Source organism: Mustela putorius, unplaced genomic scaffold, assembly GCF_011764305.1.
Source record: "Mustela putorius furo isolate JIRA1106 unplaced genomic scaffold, ASM1176430v1.1 tig00000585_pilon_pilon_pilon, whole genome shotgun sequence".
Lineage (NCBI taxonomy): Eukaryota > Metazoa > Chordata > Mammalia > Carnivora > Mustelidae > Mustela > Mustela putorius.
Genome location: NW_025421424.1, coordinates 6,335,384 through 6,351,624, shown reverse-complemented (window position 1 = coordinate 6,351,624; position 16,241 = coordinate 6,335,384). Strand labels below are relative to the sequence as shown.

General features: G+C 49.6%; 1 protein-coding gene across 1 annotated transcript in view; it reads right to left on the bottom strand.

Annotated features, from left to right (window-relative positions):
* NGF (nerve growth factor) overlaps positions 1-16,027 on the bottom strand; it is a 52,432-nt gene extending 36,405 nt beyond the window's left edge. The window contains exon 1 of the mRNA XM_004771096.3: positions 15,978-16,027. The gene's annotated coding sequence lies outside the window, so the exon portion shown is untranslated. The remainder of the gene's footprint in view (positions 1-15,977) is intronic.
* Between the last annotated feature and the right edge of the window lie 214 nt (positions 16,028-16,241).

Genomic DNA, 16,241 nt, shown 5'->3' with positions numbered 1-16,241 from the left:
AGTTTGCCTTCATGGGAATGCAAGCTGGTGCAACCACTCTGGAAAACAGCATGGAGGTTCCTCAAAATGTTGAAAATAGAACTTCCCTATGACCCAGCAATTGCACTACTAGGTATTTACACTAAAGATACAAACGTAGTGATCCGAAGGGGCACGTGCACCCGAATGTTTATAGCAGCAATGTCCACAATAGCCAAACTATGGAAAGAACCTAGATGTCCATCAACAGATGAATGGATCAAGAAGATGTGGTATATATACAATGGAATACTATGCAGCCATCAAAAGAAATGAAATCTTGCCATTTGCGACAACATGGATGGAACTAGAGCATATCACGCTTAGTGAAATAAGTCAAGCCGAGAAAGACAACTATCATATGATCTCCTTGATATGAGGAAGTGGTGATGCAACATGGGGGCTTAAGTGGGTAGGAGAAGAATCAATGAAACAAGATGGGATTGGGAGGGAGACAAACCATAAGTGACTCTCAATCTCACAAAACAAACTGAGGGTTGCTGGGGGGATGGGGGGGTGGGAGAAGGGGGGTGGGGTTATGGACATTGGGGAGGGTATGTGCTTTGGTGAGTGCTGTGAAGTGTGTAAACCTGGTGATTCACAGACCTGTACCCCTGGGGATAAAAATATATTATATGTTTATAAAAAATAAAAAATTAAAAAAAAAAAAAAAAAGAGTTTGCCTTCGGCTCAGGTCATGATCCCAGGGTCCTGGGATTGAGTCCTGCATCAGGCTCCCTGCTCAGTGGGGAGTTGCTTCTCCCTCTCCCTCTGCCCCTCCTCCCCCCACCCCCACCCCTGCTTGTACTCTGTCTCCCTCTCTCTCAAATAAATAAATAAAATCTTAAAAAAATATATCTTCTGTCTGAACAGCTTTTATGTGCCAAATACTGTGTGGTTACACACATTCTCTCATTTAACCACTACTTTATAAAGGATGTATTATTATCATTATTATTATTATTATTCCAATTTTATAGTTGAGGAAACTGAGAATCAAAGGGAGTTAATATCATGTATTTAAAACCATACAAGCAAAATAAATAAAGTCACACAATCAGTAGGAAGGAAGGACCCAAGCCAACCTTCTGCTTGCCCTTTTGTCTGTGAGTAGTTGGCTGCCTTCTGATGGAAAGAATATGAAGGCTGCTAAAAACATCTGCACCTAGGATAAGCATCGGTCTCAGCACTTATCAGCCCCATATTTCTTAGTAAGATGAAGGGTCAGAGGTCACTTTTGATGGAGAAGTCTGAAAGCATCAAACCTCTGTACACCAGGAAGGGGACCTAATGAGGGAAGGGGGGTGCCCAGTGACAAGTTGGCAGACAGGTTCTCTGAGGGAACAGGGAAGGGATGGTCCCTCGGCTGTTTCATGACTTCCGAGGCAGTGTGACAGAAAACCTCATCACCTTCACCCTCCGAGGCAACTATGAGACCACGTCTGTGGGGAAATACATATTTCTATGGACTGAGTCAGGGCTAAATTAGACATTAGGGTAATGCGACACATCTGAATTTCATCACCATGACATCATCTTTTAGACCTTATAAATGTTCATAACGGTATTTTTGGTAGGCTGTCTCCATCCGAGGTGTATTACATTCAAGCTACATTTAATAGACTAATAAAATGAGGTGTTAGCCAGCTAATCCCCTGTAGTCATATCCTCAGAAGTAGCCACGCAGTGAAAAGGACCAGAGTTATGAGTAAGTGTCCTGAGGTGGCTGTGAGGGCACAGACCCTGACCATACTGTGTCACTTGGAGGAGATGGTGGGACGACCAGAGCTGTGTATTTGGGACCAGGCACTCCCCTCTCACAGGAGACTCCATTATCTACCACCTTGGAATCCTGAGACCTTAGAAAATGATCCCTGGTCTGAAGCGACTCCCCACCCCTGCCTCAAGAACTGGACCTCCACATCCTTTGTGAGGTGGCACAGGGGGCTGATCTGGGGACGTGGGAGCATCTCCTTTTCACCTGCCCTGGGCTAAACATCAGTACTTGTGACATTACAGGAAGTACTTTCCTTAACTGAAGAACAGGACCAATGTCTGATATCAAAGACTATCTTTGAACCACGATTTGCATCATTACTTCATGTGGTACCAACTTAACACAGGTCAGTGTGTCTGTTCAGGACCCAGTCTCTGCCAGGCTGTGTGGGATGCCTGACTTTGCCCCTCGCTGGCCTTCCCAGTGCTCTAGGTCCTACTGAGGCCCTCACCGGGCTCCTGGCAAATGATGGCGCAAGCCCCCACCCCCCTTCGCCAGGAATGACCAGTGGCCCTTCAGGATGAGCTGACCCAGAGATTTTCTCCTGGAGCTGACTACTCTTCCCTCCCCCTCTTCTGGGGTCTGCTCCCGACCAGAACCAACTTGAGCTTAGATTTTGCGCCCTTGCTCCTGTTTTTCTCCCACTCACCTCCCTTCCCTGACTCCTCTCTTCAGTCACACATCTCAGAGCCCTCCAGTCTTGCTCTCTGTCCCATTGAATATTAAAGTTCGCATCCAGCTCTGGTCTACAACAGCTCCTCTGTACATCTACCAGAATAGGCCAAGCCTCCTGAGCCCTGCTCTCTCTGGGTCCCCTTAGCCGAAGGAGACTCCACAGACTTGCAGTGCAGCCCATGTCATGCCTCCTCCAGGAAGCCTTCCCTGAAATGCAGGATCCCACTGATGTCCTTCCTAACCTTCTGTCATAATCCATGTCTGCGCCATACTTATCAACTTCATTCATTCAACCAACACCTACTGAGCTTCTATTACGTGATGCACACTTCACCAACACAACAAAGTTCCTGCCCTCATTCTTACATTCCTGTGGAGGAAGCAGATTAATACTGAAACAAACAAATACTAGAATTAAGTACTGTGAAATAAATAAAGCATGGTAAAGGACTATAGCCTATTGGTGGCAGGGTTTGGTGGGAGGGTAAAATAGATATCTTAAATCAGGGCCATCAAGGGGCACCTGGGTGGCTCAGTCTGTTAAGCATCTGCCTTCAGCTCAGGTCATGATCCCAGGGTCTTGGGATGGAGCCCTGCGTCGGGCTCCCTGCTCAGTAGGGAGTCTGCTTCTCTCTCTCTGCCTGCTGTTCCTCCTGGTTGGGCACTCTCTGTCTTTGTCAAATAAATAAATAAATAAATAAATAAATAAATAAAGTCTTTTAAAAAATAATAAATTAGGGCAATCAAGAGGGGACATCTGAGCAGACCAATTGATGAAAAGGGAACCATGCAAAGAAGATCTGTGGGCAGAAGTTATCCAAATAGAGGAAATAGCCAGTGCAAAGGCCCTGAGGCAATAACCACAGCACTAGCATGCTGAAGATATTACAAGAAAGTCAGTGTGGCTACCACATAGCAGGCAAGGAAAGGAGTAAAACCGGATGTTGGAGAGAGAGAAGGGATCCAGTTCATAAGAAGTCAGGGATTCTCCTAGCAGGTCTGCAAACCTACTGACATTTTGAGCCAGATAATTGTTTGTTGTGGGGGACCATCTTGTGCATGGTGGGCTGTTCAGCTGCATCCCGGGACTCTACCCACTAGATGCCAGTGTCACTAACCCCACCCTCACTTGTGACATTAAAATTTGTCTCTAGAAGTTGCCAAATATCCCCTAAGGGGAAATCACTCCCAGCTAAGAACCACTGAAATAAGGTCATGGCAAGACTATAGATTTGAGTCCTTAATGGGAACCCACTAGAAGGTTGAGGCCTGGGAAGTAAATAAAATAAAGATTGACATCTTAATTTTTAAAATATGTTATTTATTTGTTTTATAGAGAGAGCAAGTGAGCATGAGCAAGGGGAGGGGCAGAGGGAGAGAATCTCGAGCAGACTCCCCACTGAGTGCAGAGCCCAATGTGGGGCTTCATCCTACGACCCAGGGACAATGACCTGAGCTGAAGCTAAGAGTGGGATCCCTAATAAACTGAGCCACCCAGGCACCCCATGACTGGCATCTTTAAAAGGGTGCTCTGACCTTAGCTGGGCGAAAAGGCTGGGGAGGGAGAAGAGTGGAGGTAGGGGGCTGCATGAGGGGGCCCCTAGTAATATGGAGGACAGGGGATAATGGTCTGGACAGTGGCGGGGTGGTGAGCAGTGGCGGGATCCAGAATTTATGTTAAATCGAGACTTGCTGGTGGATGGGAAGTGAAAGGTGCCAAGGAAGATAGAATCAGGGATGATTTCTAGATTCGGGGTCTGGACAACTGTGGGGATAATGATGTCATTATCTAAAACGGAGAAGACTAAAGTAAGACCTGAATTTACAATATCCAAGAGGACATGACAGTAACGCCCAAGAGCCAGGAGCCCGGGGAGAGGTCCGCATTGGAAACGGACATACAGAAGTGGTATTTAACAGCTAGGGAGGATAAGGTATCTAGGAAGAGAGTGACACAGAAAGGGAAGGAGCCTGGACTGAGCTCCAGGGCACTCCAACATCTGGAATCAGAAGACAAAGCCAGCCAAGGCGAAAGAGAAGGGAGAAGGCACACGAGTTACATCTGGCCTGGGTAACTCCAGCGCCTCCTCCTGTCCACGGCCGGGTCACCAAACAAACAGTCGGGCCGCTCCTTAGGCATATCCACTTGCGTTCAGTGCCAACAACCCTACAAAACCAGGCTGGGGCCACGCAAACAACTAAGCAAAAGTCACCGTGTTTAATCCTTCCTAAGAAGTACCATGAGTCCCACTTTCAGCAGACGAAACTGAAAATTGGAGAGGTATGGTAAGTCACTGTCAATCACATGTGTTTTCAGCCCCAATCCTGGGCCTGGAACCCTGGAGAGTCTGATTCCACTTTCACACTTTTTCCACAGTGCCCTTGGCCTCTTACATTAGGGGCCCACTCCATGCCTGGCACCGGCTCTGTTCCCATTGTGGCAGGAATGGCTCATTTTTGCCCAGGCTTATAGGAAATGCTTTCCCATCTGCTGCTGCAGTCAGTATGGGCAGGAGGGAGCTAGGATCACTTGCGCAGGGCAAGTGACTGACTGTTAGGGGTCTACCCTGCCCCCCCACCCCCCGTCAACCAAGGGCAGAGCCAGCGCTGGCACCAGGAGTCTCACACTCCTTTTATAAGTCTCACGTCTTACTTTTATACCCACGGCCAAGGTGCTTCCCCCAGCTGGCAACCTTATTCAGCCAGCTCTACCCATTCGCAGGGGCAGTATCATTACTCTCATTTTATCAGATTAAGACTCAGAGAGGCTCAGAGAAGCTCTGGGATTTGCCCAACTTACAGAACTTGGGCGAAGCCCGAGCCAAGGGTAAACCCCCGGTCTCCCGAATCTCGGTATTACTGAGATGAAATAAGAACTCCCTGTCTGACTTAACCACTTCTTCTTCCTTATATAACAACTCTCCCAACCCCTGAAAGAAAGAACTACAGACAGGTTTGTGGAATTTTCCCAAGCATGAGTTTGCCAGTCAGAATCCTGTAATAGGTCCATAATCATCTCAGGAGGTGAAATGATTAGAAGATGGACGTTCTGTGTACCCTGCCAATTTGAATCCTTATTTTGCTTAACTATAAAGATCTTTTAAAAGAATCTTTGCAATGTAGTTTCGCTTTATTAAGCCCTGTACTTCCTGACATGTCCCGCTCTGTTTAAGAAAAATTCAAAACAACAACACTTAAAAGCCCTTCCCTCCCCCCAAATATTTTCTTTCATTTCCAAGATACAGAGATGCGGACACGTAGGCATGAAGCATGGAGTCAGGCTTTGGTGTCTGACCTCCTCAAAAAAGAAAATGAAAACATTTCTGGGTGTTCACACTTTCCCCAGGAAAGGACAGACACAACACTCTTGAACCCGGATGAAAAGAAAGGTAATTCATTTCATGCCTAAGAAACATTCCTGATGGTGTGTCATGTTCTGGGACAATTGAGTCCATCTGTCATCGCAAGTTTCAGAAAGGGGAGAAATACGCTCTTCCCCTCTCCCCCCCGGCTGTGGGTACAGAAAAGTCAGTCAGTGTGTGTGTGTGTTTTCCTTGAAAATAAAAACAACAACAAAATCAGGTGCAACGGTGATGTACTTAAACAGCCTCTTGGCTGCTTTCCTTGTAGCCTCCCTCAACTCCCGTGCTTGGCTCAGTAAAACCCACCTGCCTGCGGGAAGGGAGCTGGGTCTGACACACGGACGTTCCTCTGTTCTAAACGTTAGTTACAATGTGCAACTGACCTGGTGACATTAATTTTATAGGGAGTGGCGGAATGGGTGGTGGAGAGGAGGGAATAATACGCCAACGGAGATGAAAATTATCCCTGAGAACCAGGTCTTTTTTCTCCCCTTCTGCCCCATTCCCCTGAAACCTCAAATAGAGATGTCTTAAGTGCCCCAGAAAGGAGCATTAAATCTTTGGTCTGGAACTCAGCATTTGAGGAGAAATCACTAATAATCCTTTCTGAATCTTAGTGGTGAAAATGGGGCCCAGTGGGAGGGCATTTTATGAGGAGAGAGTTGGAATGAGCCCCAGGGGAGCGTGAAGAAGCACAGATGAGGGGGGAGGTGACAATTCCACAGGAACAAAGAGGCAGGCAGTTTGTCACCACTGACCTGTCCTCAGGGGCTGCATTAGCTAGGCTCTCAAGAAAATTGGGACATGTCACCTTTGTGGCCCCAAAGAAGAATCTTGGCACGGGTCACTCATGTCCCCTCCGCTGGGAAGGGAAGGTCTAGGGTCAGTGACACATCGTGGGCTGGGGTGAGGGCTGGAGTTAGGATTAGGGTTTGGTTTGCCTGACGGTGGCCGCTCTGGTGTCCACAGGAGGAGCCTTTAAGTTATTTATCCAGGAGAGAAAGTTAAACCCCACGCGTTGGGGCCGCCTGGAGCCTAGCTCATGAGAAAATGTTAGGCTCTCTGCTCTGGGCAGGAACGTCTTTAGAATTTTGACAATGTCAACATTTTAATGGCATCTTAGCTCTGCTGCCCTTATAAAAATATACTAAACGGGAAGGATGTGATTTGTGGGAACAGAAGCTCCTTCCAGAATTACTGCACCCACACTAGGACCAAAGCGTTTATCCTGGTCACATGGCCAGGAAAGGCAGAGATACCCCTCTGACGGTTCCTGGTGACAGAGTAGGACGCCTTGTGCCCCTCGGACAATGATGTCATGGTCCCCAGTGGGGAACAAAATCACAGGAAGATGGCTTTGCAAGTCGGAGATGGAGAAAGGTGATACAGGAGGTGGGAACGAAGACAGGAGAGACGACTGTTGCTGTCTCTTTGCTCAGTTTGCCAGGGAAACAGCAAAACTCAGGAATAATCACATTTAGGGAAGTCATAGTTCTGATGAGGTTGAGGAGTAATAAGGAAGGAGGAGGAGGAGTTAGAGGAGGAAGGAGAAGACAGATGCTGATAGCAGCTCTCACTTCCAGAGGGTCCATTTGGTGGCAGGCACGTCACACGTCTTCATTGTTTAATCTACACTGTCGTTTAATCTAATCAATTCATTGTTTAATCTACATTGTTTAATCTACAATGGCCCTATGAGAATGGAATCCTTGTGACCTCACGGAGAAGGACAGGGAGGCCGTGCGAACTTAGGTCACCCGCGATCAAACAAGTGGGACTTGCAGAGCGGAGACTGAACTCCAAGTCTGTCTGGCTTTGGAGCTACGCCCTTTCCTAAATCATGCTATCGTCCCTACCAGTAGCTTTTAACCTTTTTCAGTGACTCACAGTGAAAAAATTCATTTCCCATCACGATCCAGTTTGCACACATGTATGCCTAAGCATATGTACAACTAAAACAGAAGTCTCATGTATACTTTGCCTTTGCTACATGCAATGCGTTCTGGCTTTTAAAAATTTTATTCTAGTCTCTTGTATTAAAAGAGAGAGAGCTGTACCACTAGACTGGTTTCACAGCCCCCTAATGGGTCTTCATCTTTGAAAAACATTCTCCTTTTCTCTACTCTATGGCAGTTGGCTTGAAATGTTTTTCAACTTCCTGCTTGATCTTGCTGGATGCTGGGCAGTATCTTTGCTTCTGAGGCATGCTGCTAATTATGTACTCTGGACCATCCCTCTGGTGGAGGGGTCATCATTAATCAAATATTTCAGAAATTACAAATATCTGACAAAGCCCTTTGCTTGGAAAAGAGTCAGTCCAGGAAACCATCCAGAAACATAACCGCTGATCTCAGGCACCAACTAATACAATATTTTAAAAGCAGCTGATGCATGCTTGCAAAAGAAACTCTTTTCTCTGCTTTTAGAACCTAAAGGACTCCTCTGCTCTCATGGGGAAATGCATGCTCACCATCTCGCCATAATGCCAAAGGAAAAGCAACACGTAAGGGGTTGTGGCAATCCGTCCATCCACCAAGAGTGGTGCTGCCTTTCTCAGTTTTTCTTGAGTACACCTAGGATCTGCAATCAGACTGCTTTGTAGGGGAGTGTGCATGTCTCCACCCCGGTTTAGGATTTCGGGGACAATTCTGTTTCGACAGCTAGGGACAGTGCCAGGGTTGGTTGAATGAGATTTAGGTCATGGAAAGAGAAGTCCAGATCAGATGGCTCAGCGCGAGTCAGCCCCAACGAGATGCGGACTCAGTGACTTCACTTCAAGCAATGTGCACGCTAATTGAGAAAACATGTTCCTGTGATGGCCTCATGCAAAAATCCAGATTTACGAATTTTTTTTTTTTTTTATTCCTAAGAATTCCTTGAATATTTGCCGTGCGTGTCTATACAGCTTCCCAGAGTACTTTTCCTCCTTCCTGAGGAGCATTGTGTTTTTCTGCTGTGGCCCGGGTCGGGTTTTTAAAAGGGTGGGATCCTGACAGAGAACAAGTGGGCACGTGGCCACAGGCCTTGGGGAGAAGGAGGAGGCGGGCAGGAGAGGAGAAAGATAACCGACACCTTCTGTCCCTTTCCTGGGGCAGAAAAAGTGACTGAGATCCAAGACCTTGAAAAGCAATCGTCCACAGAGCTCAGCGAGGGACCCTTCTCCTTCATGCTTGTGGCCCTGCATTCTGAAAGCCCTCTGGGCTGGACTACCCCCCACCCCCACCCCCATTCCCAAGCCCCAGCATTAGGCTTCGGGAACATTCACTGCATTGCAGGTTCTGGGCTAAGTTTGCACTTTCCAACATTCTCCTCTCTCACCTCATGACTGCCCTCCGAGATCGACATTAGGATTTCTTTTTACAGATGAGGAAACGGAGGCATACAGGCATTAAGGAATGCGGCAGAGAACCGAGAAGAGGTGGAGCATGGATCTGAAGTGAGTGTCTGTCTGATTTTGTGTCAGGGCTTCTTGCAACCAACCCTGCCCACCTGCAGGACACGCCACCTCCAGGAAGCCTCCCCGGAATACACCACACCATTCAAACCTCTCCCTTCCTGTGGCTCTTAACAGCCACATCAGCGGTTCTTCCACTTGTCCCCCTTCTGATGCTGCTCTCCACTGCCCCAAGCGTGTTAATCTAAACGACAAGATAAACAAGCCTGCAAACAGATTCTTTTTGGTCTGCATGGATGTTTTGAAAGTGAAGAAATTGCACATTTGGGCTCCAAGTTTTGACTTTTCTTGAAAAGTTGAAAGATCTGGCCACCCTGGACCCATCACCCTGCAGAGCAACAGAAGGCCTGTCCCCTTTCAATGGGGGCACACTCTCTGTAGTTTACTGTGGTCCCCACTGGCCTCCGGACTCACCCCACTTACATTATCTGATGAGCCTGTAAAGCCATTTTATTTCTGACTCCTGAGCAAGCCCTTGGGTGGGATCATGACTCATATTTATCACAGACAACCCCCTCCCACCCCTGTGCCCAGTCCCCTGACTAGCACAGTAATAAAGACGTTAATCTGGGAGAAGGAAAATCAATCTGGTGGCCTGATAACCAGGGGACCTACCTCCCCAGCGGGGTGGGGACTGTCCACCCTTTAACCGCAGGTTCAGCCCTAGCTGCTCAGCCACAGACCCTGGGTATGGGGAGTACGGCTGCTCTGCTGTCATAGGAAACCCACCTTCTCCTTCTCTCTTCTCTTGTTAACTTGATAGGATACATAAAATCCTAAAGACACAAGTGGTTGGAGGAGGAGGCGTTGGTATGTGGGGTAAGAAACCAAAACACTCTTCAAGCTGCCAGTACAAATGGCCATTCTCAAGAAATGCCTTATTTAGAGAGCACTGCATAACAACGCTGAAAGTCTGAGAAGTTTGCCGCTGGAAGAAAATCACACGAGACTCTCCATGCGTCTTTTTTTTTTTTTAACCCGGGTACGAGGAGGCAAAGATCATTGAGAAATGAAGCGTTTGGCTAAAATTCTATCAAAATGAGAGTGTTAGTTACAGGAGGTCCAAATATAGGTGGGTAAATTCCTAGAGAAGCCTTTAATGCTACCAAGAGATTTCTTCTCCCAATGCGGCAAAGTTTTATATATGCAGAGATATAAAAAGTGTAACGATGAGATCGCGTGAGCTGAAGTGGAAAGCATGAAGGGAGGGCTGCCCCATACTAAGCGAGAGCATGGAGAAGGGCAACTCATACCCGCAGAGGGCTTCCTATGTGCCAGGCCTGTGCTGGTGTGTGTCCCGTGTCCGACACGTCCACCCACCCACCTTTCTGACAGCCTGATGGGGCAGGTACTGTTGTTACTCCTGTATCATGGAAGAGGAACCCACAGAGGAGATGCCCTCCTGCTGTGTGATTACCTCCTGCTGTGTGATCACCCCCCAGTCACCTCCTCCAGCACCTGTTAGGCAGTGAGAGCCCAGCATGGCTCCAAGTTCAAAATCATCGTCCAAAAGGGATCTTGTCTCTCCTGGCCACTCCCATACACCTCAGGGAATCCACTTCTGGTTATTGACAAGGATGAGGGGGTAGCTCAGTGCATCAGCCGCAAAGCTGGATGTGCACCGGGCCAAACAGGATGGCAATTCACCAGACTGAAATGCAAGTCACTCCAGCCATGCCTCAGATCTGCTGTGATGAGGAGGCGACACAGGACCTGAGAGAGAGGCTGAGCTCTCATGGCTTCTACTGGATGGTTGGTCCTCCTCAGGCTCACTGAGGAACAGGCTGCAGTAGGCAGACACATGATAAGGTCACCAACCCTGGCTACTGGAAGGCTCAGCCAAAGGAAATGGGATGGGGAAATCAGCCCATCGGTCCCCAAGAGCAATTACTTTGTGGTTATCGGGAAACGAGGCTGGGAGTCGTGGATGGTAACAGCCTTCGACATGGAATGGCTTCTGTGGGAAGCTGGGGCCGTTCACTCCCACTGACTCGGGAGCCAGGTCCTCACACTTGGCGGGCTCTCCACCTGCCGAAGCCACCACAGGCACTGTCGACACGGCTCCCTCTGCTCAGCTTCATGGTCGATTCTCCAGGAAACCCTGACTGTCTGCCACGAAGAGTACCACTAATGAGAAGCCCTCCACACGTGAAGAGTTGGTCCAACTCTTGGGGCACTTTAAAAAGCACTGTTGCTAGTCCCACCTGACAGACTGTGTCATCAGACCCTTCTCAGTCTCATTAGAGAATCTCCTTAAGTCTCTTATGTCTCCTCTCCCAACCCATTAGGGATCAACTCTGAACTCTGCTGCCCAATGGCTTCAGTAGTTTTCTCTCCTGCTACTTGGGGATGCGTAGCAAGCAGGTGTTTCCAAAATCCCCTCCAAAGATAGCATTCATCTTGGCCCTTGGCACTAGGAATAACAACTGCTTCCATCTTTTGTCCTGGGTAAGAGCTTGGGGCGGGGTTAGGCACAACGTGAGCTGTTCTCCTTGAGAATAAATCCAGGGTCACAAGAACCACCTCTCCCGCATCGTCTTGCTCGCTGGCTTTTTTCCATCAAATGTCCCATTTTTGATTCCCATTTATTCTCACAGCTTGGGCACAGTTGTATTAATTTGATATCAACATGTTCCCATGTTGATGTAAGTGCTGGCCATGCTGGAGAGAGTTCTGCTTCCTCGTTCTCTTGTTCAGGGAAAGGACCTCCCAGTGCCAGAATGTGATCCATTTAGTAAAGGAGGGAAGGATTCCCTCCCAGAGCTGTGGACACCCGGGGCAAGCACTCTGCCTGTATTTTTAAGAGCATATGGCAGAGAAGAAAAGCAGCCATGCTCTAACACCACCTGTCCCTTCCCCCTACTCTCTTTGGTTTTCTTTTCACGTGGGTCATTTGTAGTCAAGCTCCACTGACAAAAGGCAAAGAGTGATGCCTGGCAGGACCACAGCAGTGAGGTTCCTGCCAATGGCCTCCTGGAGCCTGACACGCTGGTTCTGGGAGAGGAAGCCCAGGGCTGGACTTCTGAAGCCCCATTTCAATGATGAAATAATTGATGCCCTCACAGTAGGGCCTAGAAAAAGGGCCCTTTTTGGTAATTTCCAAAGGAGGGTTTTAACTGGGAACAGTATTATCCTTTTAATAGGCATTTAGCCATGTATGAGGGTGCATTTTTTGGTCGTCACCATGACCTCTGGCACTTAGTAGGCAAGCTAAGGACATTAAACTTCCTGCATTAAGTAGGTCACACTTAACCAAGAATTGTCCCCCAGCATTGGGAAACACTATTAATTCAATACAATAATCCTATAGATTGGAAAAGTAAAGCCTGACAAGTTCACTGAGTTGCTCAAAGTCGCAAACATTTTTTTCTCTTCCGTCTCTCAACTCAGGAAACTATCACAGACCATTTGCCCAAAGTACAGCAGAAAAATGTCAAGAGATTATCTCCATGTTTCAGTCCAATTCCTACTATGTCAAGGTCTAAAGCCAGCAGTCTATAAAGGCTCCTCAAAAACACGTGAAGCAGCCAATTGAAGAATAATGAAAACATCAGGAAGCACAAGAGACTCTTCTTTATGACATGTCGTCATTATTCTGGTCTTGGCCAATCACTGTGGCTGAAGGTCTAGCTTCCTTGGCTCCAAGGATGGGACAACTCCATCCCTGTGCACACCCAACCAAAAGATCAGTGCCTGGGCTTCTCCAGCTGCATTTCTGGCTCAGGGCCATCCCCGTGTTACTATTCTTTGGAGTCAGGACATGAACTGTTTGCCTACTGCCAGGTAGAAAGGTCCTTGGGAATGGGTTGGGGAAGGGTCTTCCATCTACATTTATTTGCCTGATGCCACCATATGCTGTTCTGTGAAACTGGCCCATCGCTGAGCTGATTTCTCAAAACTGGCTAAACCTGAGAGCTAACGATTTGGCTGATGGTTTGCAAGATCAGAGGGGCCAGTCAAAGAAAGAGAAACCCTCTGGGAACCCACGTTGTTTGCTCAGAGATACCCAGAGATTTTAAGGGAATCCTCGGCAAACCTTCCACTGGGCCCTGAGAGCAGAGTATTTGCTATAGGTAAAGTTCTCCAAGGCATGATCAGGACCCCCTCAGTCTCTCCAGTCTCCTTTCTTAACTGGGAGAAGACTAATGGCTGGGGCTCCGGACCGGGTCTTGCGCTGATGGCTGCTTGGGGGCCTGGGCCTCACCCCTGCTCCAGGCACAGTGGGGAAGAGCAGCAGCATGTCTCCGGGTAAGTTCTCTGCAGCCCCAATGTGGCTGCCCTCCCAATAGGGCAGTGAATGTGCTGCAGTAGTGCTCAGCACTTGTTTCAAAGCAAAGAGGTGAGATTTTCTCATCAATTTAATCTCAGTAATGATGAGAAACTTCCCTCAGGCTCCAGCCCTGCCCTGCCATGCCCTACCCTCCCTGCTGATGTAGGCAGCTGGGGCCCCCTTCCTGGCCATGGCACAGATCTCTCCATGGAAGAATAGCGTCAAGCCTCCCTCTGGCCCCCCGGCTGGGGGAGGGGTAGGGTGGGCAACAGAACGAGGCAAGAACCTCACTCTTTGGAGAAAGACTAAGAGTACAGAAAGAGTCACCATGACTAGGATGACTATCCCGATTGGGACCCAGTTTTCCCGACAGGCTAGCAGGCCTGGGCTGCTTCAGGGGTAAGATGGCCGCCCGGGGAAGGCGTGGCCCTAGCAGCAGGTTATGAATCCTCCCAGGTGCTCCTACAGTTCCTCAAGACATGTATCCCCATGCCCCAGAGACCTCGGTTTCCTACTTGCGGCGCCTCCTAACACTTTCCCCTTCAAGCCTGCCCTTTTCAGCCCTTGCTTAAAGATGTTGGGAAAAAGAGGAGGAGTTTGGCAGCATGTGGCCTTAACCCGGCCCCCTTCAACAACCCAAGTAGGAGGAACATGCCTCTCTTCTGTTAGTCAAGGCCAGCAGCTCCGGTGGCAGACCCCACAACACTCCTCCCTACCACTGCTGCCTAGTCCCACAGTCCCCTCTGAACCTCTGGGAACATTGCCCATTGTGGATTGACATTTGGGTTGCCCAGACTTACATATGACTTATTCCAGAACAAGACCCACAGAAGGCACCCATCCAGATCCAATGAAGCCTTTCCTCTACACAGGGAGAAAGTTTCAGATATTCAGTAAAAACCAACAAACAACAACAACAACAACAACAACAAAACAACCTGTAAACACTGTTCAACAAGTATGGGCAGGACCCAAGTGCCGCTGCCCATTCTGCTCTGCTCTGGGAGGGAGAAGTGTTCCCCTCCCGTGGCTGAATTGACAGCTTCTAGAGTCTGAAGACCCTGCAAAGATGTCACTGGTGGGCCTTCCACCACTATGTCTGAATTGGCCAGAATGCAGCTGGCCACGCACGTGTAGGGGAGGAGGGGGCTGGCACTGGCAGTGGGTGGGGCCAGAGGATGGAGCCAGGACAATTAATCAAGTGCCTTTTCTCCAGGATTTCCATTGGCCTTGGATGACAGATGGGGCAGAGACACCCAGGAGAGCACTATTTTGGTTTCCAGCTGGGAACGTGCACTAAGTTTTCCTTAATATCCACAGCACCCAAAAGGCTTTGCTGTAATACACTTTAATGCATGAAACACCCATAAATTATCCTTCAAACTGTTACAACTTCCAACCTGGAACAACTTGGAAAAACCAGCCTAGCAAGCAGGATCTTTTTTAATCTCTCAAGTCACAAGGGAAGAGAAAGTTCAAGCAGAAAACACCTTCCACGAGAATCTCGGAGATTTTTTTTTTTTTTTAAAGGAGAGTTGTATCAAACAGAGTTAAGCCACTTGTTTATGTTGCCTCAAAGATGCCGCTTCCTGACCCCTGGGTCCTCTCTGCCTCCCCTTGGTTCTTGCCGCCTGGACCCAAGGCGCTGCTCGCACCACCCCTCCACGCCAGCTTCTCCTACACCTCGCAGTAGACAGCTGGAGGTGAGGCGTGTGACCCAGGTAGCAGGGCTGAGCTTTGGCGACCTGGGCCCAGCGCGGCTCCTTGGAGGTCCCAAGCCCCTCACTCGGGTCTCCCAGCCCTCCAGCAACGCGGGGAGGAGCCCGAAGACCCTTACTCGGTTCCCTGCAACACTTCTAGCGCGCCCTGACCGGGTCGTCCCGGTACCTGGGGGCGGCGTGGCACTTTTCGGACTCGGCGCACACAGCAGCCGAAGCGCGGGGCGCACTGGCCCTCCGCGGTGCAGACCACCATTCCTCTCGCCCCGGCGCGCCCGCAGCCCGCGCATCCCTCTCTCGAAGCTCTTTCGCGCTTCCTCAGTTGCGCGCTGTCCCCTTCCAGCCCTCGAACTAGCAGCCCCAAGCATCGCCATGCGGCTACTGCAGCCTCCGGGATTGCCTCCCCGGACTGCGGGCCATCGGGAGGCAGAGAACTCCGGGACGAAAGAGAGCGCTGCCCACCACCACCACCACCAGCAGCACCACCGCGATTCGCCCGCCTGCCCAGGCTCCCGCGCTCCCGCACCCATTCGGGACGCTCCTCTCACGGCTGCACTTCAGCCCGCGGGAGCCTCGGGGGTGCCCAGAGATCTCGCCAGACCGGGATCCATGCACTGTCTCCCAGGGAGCCCAGCCGCGCTAGCCCGCGCCCTTGCCCGCGCTGCGTCCCTCTCGGGGCTCGGCTCGGGGCAGCCTGACTCACCGCTGCGCTCCCCTCCGGCTCCTAGCGCTCTCTGCTGTGCATGAGCGCCGAGCTGCTCAAACACAAGCTTCTTGAATTCTTAGCCCCTCCTCCCGGACTCCTGAGTCACTCACTCCAAATCCTTCCCCCACTGCAACCCTCCCCAGCCCGGGCCCCGCACCTGCTCTGGTGGGCGGAGGTGCCGGGCTGTAGTGGGTCCTGGGTGCTAGAGGTCGATCGCTCCCAGGAGGGCTGGCTCGACACAGCCGGGGAAAGGTTCAAACC